Source organism: Delphinus delphis, chromosome 19 (genome assembly GCF_949987515.2).
Source record: "Delphinus delphis chromosome 19, mDelDel1.2, whole genome shotgun sequence".
Classification (NCBI taxonomy): Eukaryota; Metazoa; Chordata; class Mammalia; order Artiodactyla; family Delphinidae; genus Delphinus; species Delphinus delphis.
The window spans coordinates 16,680,239-16,695,640 of record NC_082701.1 but is presented as its reverse complement, the minus strand read 5'-3'; the positions used below and the strand labels follow the sequence as shown (position 1 = coordinate 16,695,640).

The following is a 15,402-nucleotide window of genomic DNA, read 5'->3' as shown; positions in this document are numbered from 1 at the left end:
AAACAAGGTGGACAGATTGAAAGGAAGCAGATCCGGGGAACTGATCTCCAACAAGGGGAATCATTTCGGGAAATTCAGGGGAGGGTCAGGGTGCCAGCGATAAGGAGGGCAAGCCCGAGGGAGGTTTGAGGTCCAGGGTGGACGGACTGGAGGGCTGGCCATGTGGAAACCCGCCCAGAACCTCTCCCAGACAGGACATCACCCCAGGACGACAGGGAAAAAAAGGGGCAGCGGACCTGGGGGCGGAGCACCCAGCCTCTTCTCGACCCAGAGAGCATCCAAGCCTCCCTCCCAAGGGAGGAGACCCCTCAGACAAGACAAAGGCTCCCCTAGCAGGAGACGGGCCAGAGTGCGCATGCGCATTGCGGTCAGCGCCGCGGCCCAAGTCGTGGGAGGGAGGCGAGACCCGGGAAGCGAAGCTCAGAGAGGAGAGAGCCGAGAGGCTAGGATGGGCCGATCCTTGGAGCTCTCGCGCGCGCCTACTGGTGGCCGGAGGAGAACACGCCCGCGGAGGCCTTACGGCCCGCCCCTCCCCTCGGGAGGCTCGTGCTCCCGCTGCTCGCGCCTGCGCTGCCCGCCGGTCTCGGGAGCGCGCCCTCTTCGCTCGTGCGCGCGCTCGCAGTCTCCACCACCCACCAGCTCAGACACCAGCAGCAGCGCCGCCGCCGCCGCCCACCTTCTGCCACCGACACCACAGCCACTTTCTCCTCTGCTTCCCTCTACTGTCCTCGCCCTCTGTCGACTATCAGGTAAGTGCGAGGCTCCGAAATTGGCCTCCCCGTCCTCCCTCCTGCAACCCCATGCCGCCTCCCCTCGCCTCAGAGATGGGCATTGGTCGGGGGCAAAGGCGGCGGCCCCTCCTTGCGCCCTCAGCGCTCCGGCGCCTGGATTGGGGCGACTTGGAAAGGGACCCATGCAAGGGATGCACGCGCGCGCGCGCGCGCTCGTGTGTGTGTCCTGGGGGGGGGTTGTCTACACGACCCGCTTCTCGCGGACCCGTCAGATGTTGTGCCCACAGGGTGGGGCGCGGATGGCGGTGATCTGGGGGAGGGGGCTGCTATGCACTCTCGAACACCGCCTTTTGCCGCAATGGGCGTATGACTGTGTGTGTGTCGGGGGGTGGAGGGGAGTCCGGTGACGACCCCCGAAACCGAACCTGTAATCCAATTTCTCTGCCTCGGTTTGCCATCAGCTCTAAGGAAGGTATTGATCGGGTTCTAGAAAAGATGACTGCCTGCCAGCCCCTCCCCGGCAGCGATTCCAGTGGGGCTTTCGCTGCCCTTGGTTTAAGGCGGTGGCCCACCCTCTCCTCGATTTCCTCCTTCAGAAACCCGCTGGGGACATTTGAGGGCTGGGAGTGGAATCGGAGAAATGGGGAGGGGTCTCGGCGCTGTCACTTTAGTCGCCCTTCCCCCTGCGCGCTCCTGGCACCGAGACGCAAGCAGCGCCGTGCCCGAGAGAAGACAGCGCGCGGATCCCAAGGTGGAGGCTCGAAAAGGCTGGGGTCACCTGGCCTTGCGATGTGGAAGGATTCGGCAGCTGCCGATCCCGGCTCGAGGGCGCGCACAGCCGCAGCCCGGCACCAACCCGCTCAAGGGCTGCAGGTGCATTTCGGGGCGGGCCCCATTCTCTGCGCTCCGCGCCGGGCGTCCGGCTTGTGCGCTCCCTGCCGGAGGCGAGGGGCTGGCGCGCAGTGCTCGCCCCTCACTGCGGCAGTGGGTGTGGACCTGGGTGGGCGAGGAGGGGGAGGGAAGGCTTTGCCTCCTCCCACTTCCACCCCTGCTTTTTTCCCCTCCGAACGCGAGGTGCCATCTTTTTGCGGTGTGTCACGTCTTTACAGTACCATGCCAAGCCGGGTGGCTGGGCTTAGGAGGACAGGGCGGGGACTGTCATTAAAGGGGGGAGCGCAATTAGCGCTGAAGTCTTGGCATTTTGCTGCTGCGGTCTTGAGCACCGGGGTCGTTCACCCGGAATCTTCCTCGGGGGCCCGATGCTTTGTTTGTAGGGCTACGTGATCTGCGTTGCCAGCACTGGTTTTTGGCTTTTATTCTACGAGGGTGTTTAACCAAGGTTCCCACCCCTCCTCCCGCTTTTTGCCCCTCATTTCCGAGCCCTTTGTTAGCTCTCAGAGCTCGCCGGGGTCGAGAAACTCGAGTTAGCCTCGGGGCACGCATGGAAAGGGCGTCACCCCGCGCAGCCCCCTCCCAGAGCCGGGCCACGCGCCAGAAAGCATCCGCGGGGCTGAAGGGGTGGGGTTCGAGGTCTCCGAGCGCCTTGCGGGTCGCCGCGAAGGATCGATGCCCCTCCCCACACCCGGAACGTCCCGGGGGCCATGCCCCACCAGGCTGCCCACCAAACAGCACCAGTGACTCCCGGTGGGAGCTCGCAGGCGGGGCCCCGCTTCGCTTCAAGCCCTGTTGCTTCGCCAGGCAGGAGATTGTGAGGAGGGGCCGTGAGGTTTCCTCGGGTGCTGCGGGCCACACCCATTTTTATCGGGAGGACTGGGATGGGGGGCGCCGAGGGGAGGTTGTCATGGAGACCACACGCTCCCCGGGCCCTTGGGGCGTGCCCCGCCCCTTCCCAGCAGAGATGGAGAACCCTGGGACAAGCAGGGCCGCCCCTTCTGGCTCCTGGAGGACGCTGGAGGGAGACCCGCACCCCCAACCCTGAACCCGTGCCTGTTCCTAATTGGACTCCGGCGGCCGCAGCCACCCAGATAGGCATCTCTCATGTGTTTTTATTATTATAGCCGAATATTATTTTAGAACTGTGCGGGATTTTCACTTAAGATCCCGAGTTCGCCGCCGCCTTGAAACCAGGAGGCGGGGGTGGGGAGGGAGGGCTAGAGAGGCGGGTACGGACCCCGGCGAACAAATCCGAGCCTCGCCCTCCTTCCATTAGCCGGAGCCTGGCCGGCTTTCTGGTTAATTCTATGGCTGGAAACTGGTGCGGGGGCGCAGTTTTGAGAGGGATGAGCATTTTAGGGGCCAAATCGTCCTCTCGAGCCGCGCAGGTTGATCTGAATATTCGGGAATGACTCGGCGGGGCGTCGAGAGGCTGCCCGGGGCCAAGCCGAACCTTCTCTTGGCTTCAGGATCAGAGCCTCCCTGCAGAGCTGGGCTCGGCACGGGTGGGTTGGAGAGGTTCAAGGATCAATTCGAGCATCTTCCCCGGCCCTCCCCACAATAGAGCTGGACAGGAGATTCTGGTACCAGAGAGAGCGAGGGTCTTAGAGCGGCCCTGGGAACGGGGAGCCCGCGGCCGCCGCTGCTCGGGATGGACCGGGGGCAGAGAGGTCATCTCCTGTCGGTTGGGGGAAAAGGAGCGAGGCAGAGGCAAGCGCGTTTAGCTCAGTGCCGGGAACAAAGCGCGGTACGGCATCCGCGATTTTACTCTTTGGAAATGTGTTGGCGGTTTGGTAAGGGCTCTCTGGTCGGCAAGGCCGGGGTTGGGGGGCTGTTCACGGAGGAATCCCGGGGGGCTGGGGACGGTCCTTCGTACGCGTATCGGGAAATTCCATCCCTGGCTCTGGGCGCGCTTTAATTACACGGCTTCCTACCCGGGAACGCGAGAGATGCCCCGTTTGCGCCTACGCTCCGACGCTGAAGCTGGGGCCAGCCGCCGCGCCTGGGTTTCCTGGGTTTCCCATCGACTCCTGTCACCGAATCTCCAGCAGGTGGGGGCTGTTTTAAGTCCCGGGAGACCCCGCTTGGCGTCAGGCGGTCCGGACCCATAACTCCATGCGCGAGTCTCCGGCTGGTCCGGGTTGGGATGGATGGTGGGACCTGGGACAGAGAATGCCAGCCTGCTCCTCTGGGCCACCGCGCGCTCAGGCTCAACAGGACAGCTTTGAGTTTTATCTGATCCCCGTCCCTCCAACTGACCGATCCTACGACAGAAAGAGAAATGAATGCCTTTCCTACCATAATTAATTAAGGTATTTTTTGTGTTTTATGATGCTGCTTATGTTTACCACATAAGAATTGCTTATCCATTCCTCCATCTCCAGACCTTCCCCTAAATAAATTAATAACATGCTTCTCCCAGAGCCCGCTTCAGAGTGGCTCTTGAAGCTAATCAATTTCTTGACCAACATTTGCTTCTGTAACAGCTTGTGTTTACTGCAGTAACCTAGCTTGGCTCTTGGCGTTCAACGTTGGACAATTTGCGGGAGGTGTGTGTTGGTTATGCTGGTTTTGGGTGAATGACAGTCTGTGTCTGTCCGACCTCCTCTGCACACGCCCGTCTTTGAGTGGTTTCTAATATCAGGCACAGATCCCCCAACAGGAACAAAAGAAAAGGGTTATTCCCACAAATTACAAGAGGAAAACTTACAATCAGTTTGATTCAAGAAGGGTCAGATTTATTCCAGTTGGGAAAGTGTCCTTTCTGTGGAACATGCCCTTTGACCCACATGCCCTTTGAGAGCTGTGGCAGCCTGCAGATGTGGTAGGATTGGGGTGCCCTTTGTTTAGGCTGAGTTTTCCTTCTGCCCTTTTAACATCAATTCATGAAGCCCATTGGTTGAAAATGTTAAGGAATTGTTTTATTCTCCCTTCCCTCGGCATTTATGTACATAAATGTATGTATATGATTTGTGTGGCTCCACAGCTGTGTTCATGAACATATGTTAGTTTTCAATTAGATTGCGCCTTCTGTTTAGTTAATTACTGCCTTCCTTCCTCTCACCTTGAAATCAAGAATCACTCGTAAATAAAAGCACCCCTAGGGGCTTAGTACAGTGCTAGACATACAATAGGTCTTTGGGCCCTGCTCATTTAACAAATGAATGGATAAAACGGGAAAATGCAGGTTAAAAAAGGTGGTGGAAAGAAAGCAGAATGGGAGGAGGGCTTTATTCAAGGTCATGGCATCAAGAAGTTTTGGGGACAAATCCAGTCCAGTTTGTCCCCTGCTCTGTGTCAAAATGACACCCAAAAGCTGCCTGTACCCCTTGGTGCACCTCCATGCCCTCCCCTCCCCCACTGCTTCCCTGCCTTCTCCCTTCCTGCTGCTTATGGCCCCACAGCCTGGTCCCCACTGCTCACCTCACCCTCATTGGCCAGCAGAGTGGAAAGGGGAGAGACCACACTCCACCCCCAGGGGGAGGAGGACCCTGCCCTGCAACCTTTAGCCCTGCAGGTGCTGTTCCTGCAGGAGGTCAGAGGGATGGAGGTGGGAAACCCCCTTTGCCTCTGCTCCTTCTTCTTCCTCCCACTTATCATCCCACTTAGAGGACCCCCCAACCCCTCCACATCCCCAGAAACACCCACCTGCCCGACCATTCCTAACTTGCCAGCCTAGATGCTTCCACTAGTGACTTGGAGCTGGCATGGGAGGGCCACCTCAGCAGGTGAGAGGAAGGGAAAACCCCAGCCTCACCATCTGGGCTACAGCAGGGAGAGGAATCCGATGTTCGAGCTGGGACTCTCAGCTGGTTTCCTGTAAAACAGTGGTTCTCAAGCCCTGGGGCCACTTTAATGTCTAGAGACATTTTTTTTTGTTTTCACAGCTGGGCAGGGGTGCTACTGGCATCTAGTGGAAAGAGGCCAGGGATACTGCTAAACATCCTACAAGGCCCAGGGTGCCTGAATGATCTGGCCCCAAATGTCACAAGTGCCAGGGTTGAGAAGCCCTGCTCTAGAAACATTGTTACCCTGGCACCATCATCTTAGTGGCATCTTACATTCATTGAGTATCTTCTTGGAGGCACTGTTCTAAGTGTTCCCCAGAGATGATCTCATTCGATCCTCACAACAGCCCCTTTAAGTAGCAGTTTGTATTATCTCCGTATTACATATGGGGAAACTGAAATACAGAGAGGTTTAGTAACTCACTTAAGGTCACACAGCCAGTGAGTGGTGGAGCTGGGTGTCTGACAGGAGCCCCTGCCCCTTCTCAGCTACATGTGGGCTTAATAGGCCTTTGTGGGCTAGCGGGAACCACAGCGCGATCTATAACATTGACCCAGTGGAATATACTAATTCCAAAACCACTGACGCGCATGTGAACTTTTGTAAGAGTCTGTAATTGGAGCACAGCCTAAAGCTCGGAATTTCGGCCTTGACACGTGGAACAAGAGATTTTACTCAACCTCTGTGATTCTGTTTATAAAACAGGGAAGATATCCTGGGGACCTTAAACCTCTTCCCCCAAATCCAGGATTTCAGGACTGCTCTGTCACACAAAGGAGCAGCCAGGTCTGACTGTCTTAAAGAAGTCTGGAAATCAAGATCGGGGGATCATGACATAGACCCAAGATCAAATCACTGAAGTTTTAGGGACATTAGCTCTCCATCTTAGGTTCTGCACCTCAGAGGCTGAAGCTTTGGTAACTGCCACTGGGACCCAGCTCGGAGCCTGTGGGTGTGAGAGGAGTTGGGCGGGCATAGGAAGGACCTCAAGCCAGAATCTGTCTCCCTTGGCAAAGGTGGGCCTGGGAGCTTTTCTCACTTCCTGGGGCCCAGGCTCTGCAGTAAATATTCCGTTATACTGTGGTGTAGAGGGACAGCCTGGAATCCTCCACCCACAGGACTTACTGCCACTCCACCCAGCTACGATTCTGCTGCTTCCCACAAGCGCCTGTGTGGGCGATCGGACACACACCACACACGCCGGACTCACTTCTGTTCCCTTGCCAAAGGGGTTGCTGTCCAAGACCTCTTTCCCTGCCTCGGGTGCCATGCTCCTGCCATCTCTGCCAGGTTCCTGTCGTGCACAGATGGCCCCCACCTGAGGGTGGGGAGGGAGCTTGAGGCCAGCTCGGGGTGGTTTTCGAGCTTTGGGGATTCTTTGATTAGGAAACATTCTGTAGGTGTAGGAATCGGCTTCCACAAAATGCCAGCTTGGATGACCTCCAGGCGGATTATCTGAAATTGTGTTTTCTTTGTCGACATTTCTGTGCTTGCCTCGATCAGGAAGGCTAAGAATTAACCCCCAAGAAATGCATTTTGTGCCTCAGCTATTCAAGGAAAGTTTGTGAATGCCTGGAGGGCAGATGCTGGTTTTCCCTGGACGGGTTCCCCAGTGCAGGGCAGTGTCCTGCATGTAGACACAGTAGGTTTGGCCTAATGGTTGAGGGTGGGGCCTCGGATCAGAACTCCTGGGTGCAAATCCCAGTTCCCCTACTCACTGCGGGGCCTAAGCTGTGTTGTTTAGCCTCTTGGAGAGTTTTTTTATTGTTTGTAACTTGGGGTACCTATCTCACAGTTGCTGTGGGGTTTAAATGAGGTAGTGCTTAGCCCAGGGCTAAGGGCCAGGGCCCAGGGCTCAGCACATAATAATTGCTCATTAAATGGCTTCGTGGGCAGCAGCCTGTGAGCAGACCCTTGTGATTGGATGAATGTGCAAACTACTGACCTTGGTGATGGAGTTAGTTGGAACAGATACATTGTTACACTGAGTAGGGATCAAGATAGAAGTAGGCAGTTCTTCCTGGAAGCAGGCGCTGTTGTCTGGGTGGTAGTGGAGCCCCCGAAAATCACACACACCCACGTTTAACTGCACACAACAGAACTCTTGCCACAGGCAAGCAGAGTGACTTGTCATTTGTTGTCCCTGCTTCTGCCCTCTTCCTTCCTGAAATCTGCTACACGCCAGGAATAGCCTGTGTACTGTCCACGCCAGCCTGAGCTGAACCACCCTCCCTCCCACCAGCCTGGGACTGGCGACCTGGCTTAGCAGGTCGGTTCCGAGATCTTACTAGTTTACCGATTGAATAAAAAGTGAGCACTGATGAGATTGAGAAAGTAACAACTAATGGAAGACAATGGAGGAGAGATTCTACAAATGAAATAATGAAGCAGTGCTGAACTTGGTAAACTCAGAAGTAGGCTTCATGGTGGCAGCTGAGGGTCAAGAAGAAAAAATGTTAAATAAAGCAAACTCAACGTGCTCTGAATCCAGGGAACGCCAAGCATTCGATAGCCATAGTTATATCTGAATTAATAAATCTGGTTTAAGAAGCTTTCTTATCCATGTAGTGAATTCTGAGAATCATAATACATGTTTCTTTAAAAAAGTCATTAAATCAGAAAATCAAAGGGACTTCCCTCGTGGTCCAGCGGTTAAGAATCCACCTTCCAATGCAGGGGACACAGGTTCGAACCCTGGTTGGGGAACTAAGATCCCGCATGCCGCGGGGCAACTGAGCCCATGCGCCACAACTACAGAGCCCACATGCTGGAGCCCGTGCTCCACAACTGGAGAGAAGCCCGCCTGCTGCAACTAAGACCCAATGCAGCAAAAAATAAATAAAATATTTTTAAAAAGATCATAAAAATGATACATATATATTTTAAACATTTAAATTAACCAGATAGTTGTGCATTTATTCCTCCATCTTTTGCTGTAGGGCCCAGGCCTTCTTTTGGTGTTTGGGTCAGCTGGTTGGAATTCCTTGTCTTTTTCGCCTAAGCAACACTCATAATGCATTGTCTAGGACTTCCAGCTGGTTGGAGCGAGGGCTTACACGGTGTATAATCTGAATGCAGAGTCTCTCTAGAGTTTTACTATTTTTTTCACAGTCTTTAACATCCTATTTGATGGTTAAAAATTGACTCACCTTTATGAAGTCTCTCCAAGTATTCAGCTTGATTTTCTTAGAGTCAGTGAATGATTTTCAGAATTCATCTTACATTTGACACTTGCATGTCATCAGCTTGCACTGCATTTAAGTTGTGTGACTACCGTAACAAATATGATGGACCTAGAAGGCTGGCGGTGGTAGGAGGAGGCCCTGGCTGTGGACACCAGGCCTGGTGGACCCAGCCTTGAATATTTACACTCCTTCATTTCTGCTCCTTACGTGGTGTCAGGCAGGAGAGGGCCTGCTGTGGAGACTTCTGTGTTAAGTAAATGATGGGCATCGTCTTCCCCGCACCTCTTGCCTGTCTTCCAGGACTAGCGCGGCACTTGGAGTTCATTCACCTAGAATCCCAACTAAAGGGGGCATTGCAAAATTCTCCCCATAAAACTCAACATAAATTTAAATTCCCTTTACCATGTTAACTCCCCTTAGTGAAGGAGTTTTAGATCAAGATCCAACAATTAAAAAGCCGTTTTCAAATCAGCAAGTTAGAATTAAATCTGAAGCCATTGATAATGATGTTTCATTCATGGGCCTCCCTTTGGTCCCGTCTGCTTCACTGCTAAATCAGGCATCAAAGAGAAGAGGGACATCAATTATCTCTGGTCCCAGCTGCTGGTTTTCCTTGCAGCCTATCGCCCAGTTTTCTGGTTTCCCGGGAAGGCTGGGTGATGTTGTCTTGGGACCTAAGCTTGTAGTTCTACAAAGAACCTCAGGAGGCGCTTTCATCCTTGTGTCCTCCTCTTCAGGACATTAAGGATATTAGAAGACCCCTGAGTCCATAATCGCCTGTGATGTGATCCACTGCCTAATGCCAAGAAGGAAGTGGCAGAAAGGACCAATTCATGGAATCCTAGAACTGTGCCCCTCACCCAGGATAAAGGACAGCCCTTCCTCCGGAAGTAGAACCAGAATTCTAAATTATGTGTCCACAGAATTGTCCTGGCTCAAATCCAGTTCTGCCATTGATTTACAGATCATTTCAGAGGTGCTTATTTTCCGTTGTTCTTGATTGGACAGTGATACCAAACCACTGTGTTACCTCATTCCCTCTCCCATGATCTCAAAAAGAGGCTTATTGGATAATTAATAATCTAAAGGCTTAAGGACTCCCCTAGTGGTCCAGTGGTTGAGACTCCGCACTTCCAGCGTAGGGGGCACGCGTTTGATCCCTGTTCAGGGAAGTTCTGCATGCCATGTGGCACAACCAAAAAAAAAAAACACTATAAAACTCTTAGAAGAAAATACAGGATAAAAGCTTCAAATCATTACACATGGCAGTGATTTCTTAAATATGATACCAAAGGCACAGGCAACAAAAGAAAACATAGACAAATTGGAGCTCATGAAAATTTTAAAAATTAAAAAATAAAGGCTTAAGTGCCCAAAAGAAGGTTACAATTTACAGAGTCTCTTTGGTTTAATATTTAAACATGAATATTCACTACCTTATTTATTTTATGTCTGGGCTTTTTATATTGGGTTTGCTGAAAACTGGAACAGCTTTCAGCTTTGGTACTGGTCGTGCATCAGAATTTAAGTCAACGTATGTTGATAAGCCAAGCAGAAGTTCTACATACAAATAAAATAGTTGCATGTAACCTGCTACTTTGGGGCAACGTAATATTCGTTTGGTTATTGGTATTACTTGATAATAATGGTTTGATTCGTATGAAACCTGTCCCTTTCAAAGTTGCCACTTGCCAAGAATCACCAGGAATAGCTTTTGGAAGAGTCGCTAACTCTTCTGCCATCCATTTTCTGTCTTGCCTTTTTCCTAAGAACAGGGAAATTCTACACTGTCCCCACTCCATGGCACAGCAGTTCAACTTCTGCCTCTGCTGTCGCCATGAGGCTGGCTTAGAAATGAAGGATTTTGCAGAACATCCCTAAACCTGCTTGAATAAAGGACTGATCATTCAGAGACTCACCGGAACCTTCTTTAAACCTGTTTAATCTTTTCCCCAGGGTTAATCTTGTGGGGATAACATGCCTCCTGGGTGTCTCTCCACTGGGTGCATTTCTTCCCCCTTTAGTTCTGAAGTCCCTCCTTTCTTAGCAGCACGGTGAGTGATGGCTGCACTCTGTTCCCTGCAGAGTATTAATACAGACTGAATACACTGAAATAAATCCCTTTCAGTGTCACTAACGTGCTATGAATAATTATGAACCAATGTTTGATGTCTCATGGCAAATGCAGGGAAAAAATTTTTTTAACCGACAGGATTCATGTTATAAGTTGACAATCTGGGCCAAGTGAAAATCTTTTTAAAACATCTCCTGATCTGAACAATAAATCTTGCCAGCAAGACTGAATTCCAGAAGTTAGCCATCCTCTTATTTTGTGGGGCCTCTGTTATCACTCACTGCTTGGGCTTACCCAGCCCTGAATTTAATTGCAATCTTCCTGTTTACCTACTAGTTGCGGCAGTAATTAAGATTTCCTGGAATTCCCTTGTGGACCAGTGGTTAGGACTCCGAACTTTCACTGCCAAGGGCCCAGGTTCAATCCCTGCTTGGAGAACTAAGATCCCACAAGCCATGAGGTTCGGCCAAAAAAAAAAAAAGATTTCCTAAACCTTCATTGTTCCATCTGTAAAATGGGGATTATTCAATCTTCCTTCTCAAAATGGACAATAATGTGGTCTTTCTTCTCACTGGGTAATCACAGAACTGAAATGAAACAATCTAGGAGAATTCCTTTGGGCTTTTCAGAAAACAAGTGCCACAGGGGTGGGGGACGCCTCCTGGGAGCCACAGTCATGCACCTGATCTGAAGTCTCTCTTGGGCTGAGCCTGGAACAGTATAGCCGCTGCTGCTACCTCTCTCCTTTAGCGCCAGCCAGACGGTGCACACTGCTTCCCAGGAGTGCGCACCCAGTCAGCTGGGCCTGAGCCCTGGATGGATAGACAGATGGCCGCAGTCCAGCCTGTCCTGATCTTATCTGCCCCTTCTTTGGAGGGGAAGCCGATAGCCAGGTGCAGGACAGTGGGTGGGGTTCCTTTAGTGTGACCTCAGATGATAGCCCATCCTGCCAGTGGGACTTCCTGGGCTTATGCTGTGACCTTCAGAGGGAACTAATTTCCTGGGAGCCTTTCTGTTTTCTCAGGGGGTTTCAGTTTCCTCCTAATCAAGCAGGGACTTGGTGCAGAATCTCATATTCTAATTATGCCCGGGGCAGCCTCTTCCCGCCACTGTGTTTAGCACGTGCAGGGGATCGTTTAGGTCAAGAGCGATTAAGGTCTGGAGTTGACTTTGATGGTATCATATTCTGATGGCTGTTTGGCAGCAAGAGGCATAGTGAAGACTCATTAATTGAACGCTTGCACTTGGAACTTGAATTGAGCTGGGGCTGGGCTGCAGTCTGTTTGCCTTTGCTCTGTGAATGGAGGGTTTCTCATGCAAGGGGACAGTGGGGAGTATTTTAGGGGCTGTGTGTCACCCCACCCTGACAACAGCCCGGCTGTTCTACTGAGTGGCTGGCCTTGAGCATCAGTCCTGGGTACCTGGTGTCCCCACATCATCAACCTTTGTTTACCCTGCTCTCCCCAAAGCTGTCTTCGTTCCACCATGGTCCTGTCCGCTTTGGTCACTGGAACCCGCCATCCTCAAGTCCCCATGTGGCAAACCCTGGAGTCTTACACTCTTCTCCCCGCTCCCCCTGCTTTTCCTGAAACAGACTTAACCATCATTTCCTTCCTCCCAGATGTCACCTGGACCTGCCCCTCCCTTTCCAGTGCTTCCTCACCAGCACTAAAAGGAATGTAGGTCTTATCACCTCACCCTTGGATCATTGTGGAAACAATAATGGATTGTTCCCAAGTTCGGTTCCGAAATTGACCTCCAGTCCATTTTGCAGACCATTGCCAAACTCTTCTTCCCAGAGTAGCCCTGTCCTCTGCCCTGCCCCATCCAAGCATGAGTCCAAGATCGCCTTTTCTGTCCCTTGCTGAGTCACATCCCACCTCTCGCTGCCTGCCCAAGTCCGCATGCCTCGGCCTGGCCTCCCTGTCTGGTCCTACGGGTCCGGTCCCACCGCTGGCCAGCCTGCCTCTTGGCTTCTTCATAAACAGCATGCTCTTTCTGCCCCAGCTCATCCATGGTACCTTTGCTGAGAATGTCCCCTCCTCCTTCCCCTCTGCCGACCTTCCCTAATCTCTGTCTCCTCTGAAAGCCTTCTCCAGCTACTGCACTCAACAAGATCCGTAGATCTACACGTTTCATCTCTCAGCAGTCATCAGCACTGCAGAGGTTAACGCTTAATGGTTCTACCTCTTGCCTTTCTGTGTGTGCAAGAGGTTGTATGTTCTCTGAGGGCAAGGCTTGTGTCTTGTGTGGCTTTCCTGCTCCCCTGGGTCACAGAGCTTGCCCAGTCACAGAGCTGAGCACATACATAGCTCAAAATAATTACTCTGGAATCATGAAGCTGGATACTAATAAATCAGACAGGCTGATGTCAAATGAGTTTTACCCTTTTAAGTAAAGTACATTCTCCACCTCCTAGTACATGGTTCAATTGTTCTATATACTTAAAATAACAGAAGTCACATTTCCTTTAATATATTCTATAATTGTTGCTTTGCCTTACTTCAGACCAACTTAACTGTTATTCCATATTAGTTTTGCTGTATGAAGATGCTGATAATAATGGTAGTAACAGGTTGCTTTTATTTTCCTAAAAACATTGCTGCGTTTAACCCTCACTCCCCTACGAGGCAGGGATTACCATCCTCATTTTGCAGAGGAGCAAACTGAGGTTCAGAGATTTCACAGCTGGGGAGGGAGCCAGATGGTGCCTCAGTCCAGGACCTTGTCTTGCTGCCTCCATGCCCTCAGAGCCCCGCATGGTTCCACCCTTCATGCCAACGGACATGTCTTTAGTGCTAATGACCGGAGAAGCCGTGCCCTCCGGCCTCGGTGATCGGGTCATATGTAATACGAGCCCGGGGAAAATATTTTAAACTGAAAGCTAGCCTCTAAACTGGGCTGCTGCTTCATGTCCGCGGTGACGGCAGAACCAAATTTAGTGTCGTGGGCGCGTCTACACTTACCAAATAGTGAAGCTCATTTTTCTGCCAGCATGGAAAATGTTCACACCTGCCACACTTCCATGGAGGGGTACATGGGACCAAAAGCCTGGAAAATGTGGCCCCAGAGGAGCCCTGGGGTGTAGACTCAGGGAAGATGACATTCAGGTTCCCAGGCAGTGTCTGCAGGGAGAAATTTAATTCAACGTGAGTGGTTTCCCTGGGCCGCCGAAGCAAGTCCCCCGGCCGTTAGGGAAAACGGGTTACAGTGGGAGGAGAGGGAGGGAGGGAGTTACAGTGGGAGGGGAGGGAGGGAGGGAGGGGTTGGGGCCAAAGCTGCGGCACCAAGCCCCCTGGGTACTGCCCCGTCCTCCTTACTCAGCAGTCCACTCTATATCCCGCAGGTCTACACCACTGCAGTTCACGCTCTAGGACCAGGAAAAGTGACGGGGATCAGGGAAGAGAGGGACAGACAGCCACGAGGTTGAGGTTGCACATACTACGTTACTTAAAGCCGCAACCTCACCGGGCACTTTGATGGTGTTGAAATACACTTCCCATAGCCACCCTTCCATCTAACTAAAACAAGAGTCTGGTCTCAGTCCTGTTCTTGCCTCCTACTTTCTCCCCCAAATTAAAAACAAAAAAACCACCGGCTATAAAGCCAAGATACCACCTGTGAGATCCTGCCCTAGTTTCTGATCTGTTGGGATTTTTGTTTTTTGTGTTTTTTGGCGGGGGCGGGCACAGGGATCATTTCAGCCTATAAATTGCCTTCAGGGTGAGTAGTAAGTGTTTCTTCAAGAAAATTCTTAAAAACACCGCAGACAGAAAGTTGGAGTGCCTGGTGGTACTTGGTGCTGGGCACAGACCTGGTTAGCTGCGTGGTTCCGGGCAGGAGCTGAGGGGTGTGGGCCCCTTTGCACACAGACCTGGATGCAGAGTTAGGAGGGGGAGGGATAAATTGGGAGATTGGGATTGACATATACACACTGCTATGTATAAAATAGGTAACCAACAAGGACCTACTGTACAGCACAGGGAACTCTACTCAATATCTTGTAATAACCTATAATGGAAAAGAACCTGAAAAAGAATAGATATATATGTGTATGCATAACTGAATCACTTTGCTGTACACTGCTTCCCTCCCCCCTCCCCCGCCCCGACAGGGACAAAGAAAATGGTTTTTTTTAATTTATTTTATTGAAGTAGAGTTGATTTACAATGTGTTCGTTGCAGATGTTCAGCAAAGTGAATCAGTTATACATATGCATATATTCACTCTTTTTTTAGATTCTTTTCAGGCAAACCATTTAAATCCCAGCCATTTCAGGAGTGGCTCAGGCCCAGGTAGGGCTGCCAGAATTAGCAAGTTAAGACACAGAGGGCTTCCCTGGTGGCGCAGTGGTTGAGAGTCCGCCTGCCGATGCAGGGGACGCGGGTTCGTGCCCCGGTCCGGGAGGATCCCACATGCCGTGGAGCGGCTGGGCCCGTGAGCCATGGCCGCTGAGCCTGCGTGTCCGGAGCCTGTGCTCCGCAACAGGAGAGGCTACAACAGTGAGAGGCCCGCGTACCGCAAAAAAAAAAAAAAAAAGACACAGGATGCCTAGTTAAATTTGGATTTCAGATAAACAATTTTTTTTTTAAGTGTAGTAGGCTACATAATGCCCCCCCACCCTGAGATATCAGATCGTAATCTCCAGAACCTGAGAATATGACCTTATTTGGGAAAAGGATCTTTGCAGATATGATTAAATTAAGGATCTTGAAATGAGATTCCTGTA

At 51.6% G+C, this 15,402-nt stretch overlaps 1 protein-coding gene across 7 annotated transcripts in view; it reads left to right on the top strand.

Annotated features, from left to right (window-relative positions):
• The first annotated feature begins 611 nt into the window (after window positions 1-611).
• The window catches only part of MAPT (microtubule associated protein tau), a 102,120-nt gene continuing 87,329 nt past the window's right edge, over window positions 612-15,402 (top strand). For all 7 annotated transcript variants that reach the window (XM_069540141.1, XM_069540139.1, XM_069540140.1 and 4 more), the window contains exon 1: window positions 612-749. The gene's annotated coding sequence lies outside the window, so the exon portion shown is untranslated. The remainder of the gene's footprint in view (window positions 750-15,402) is intronic.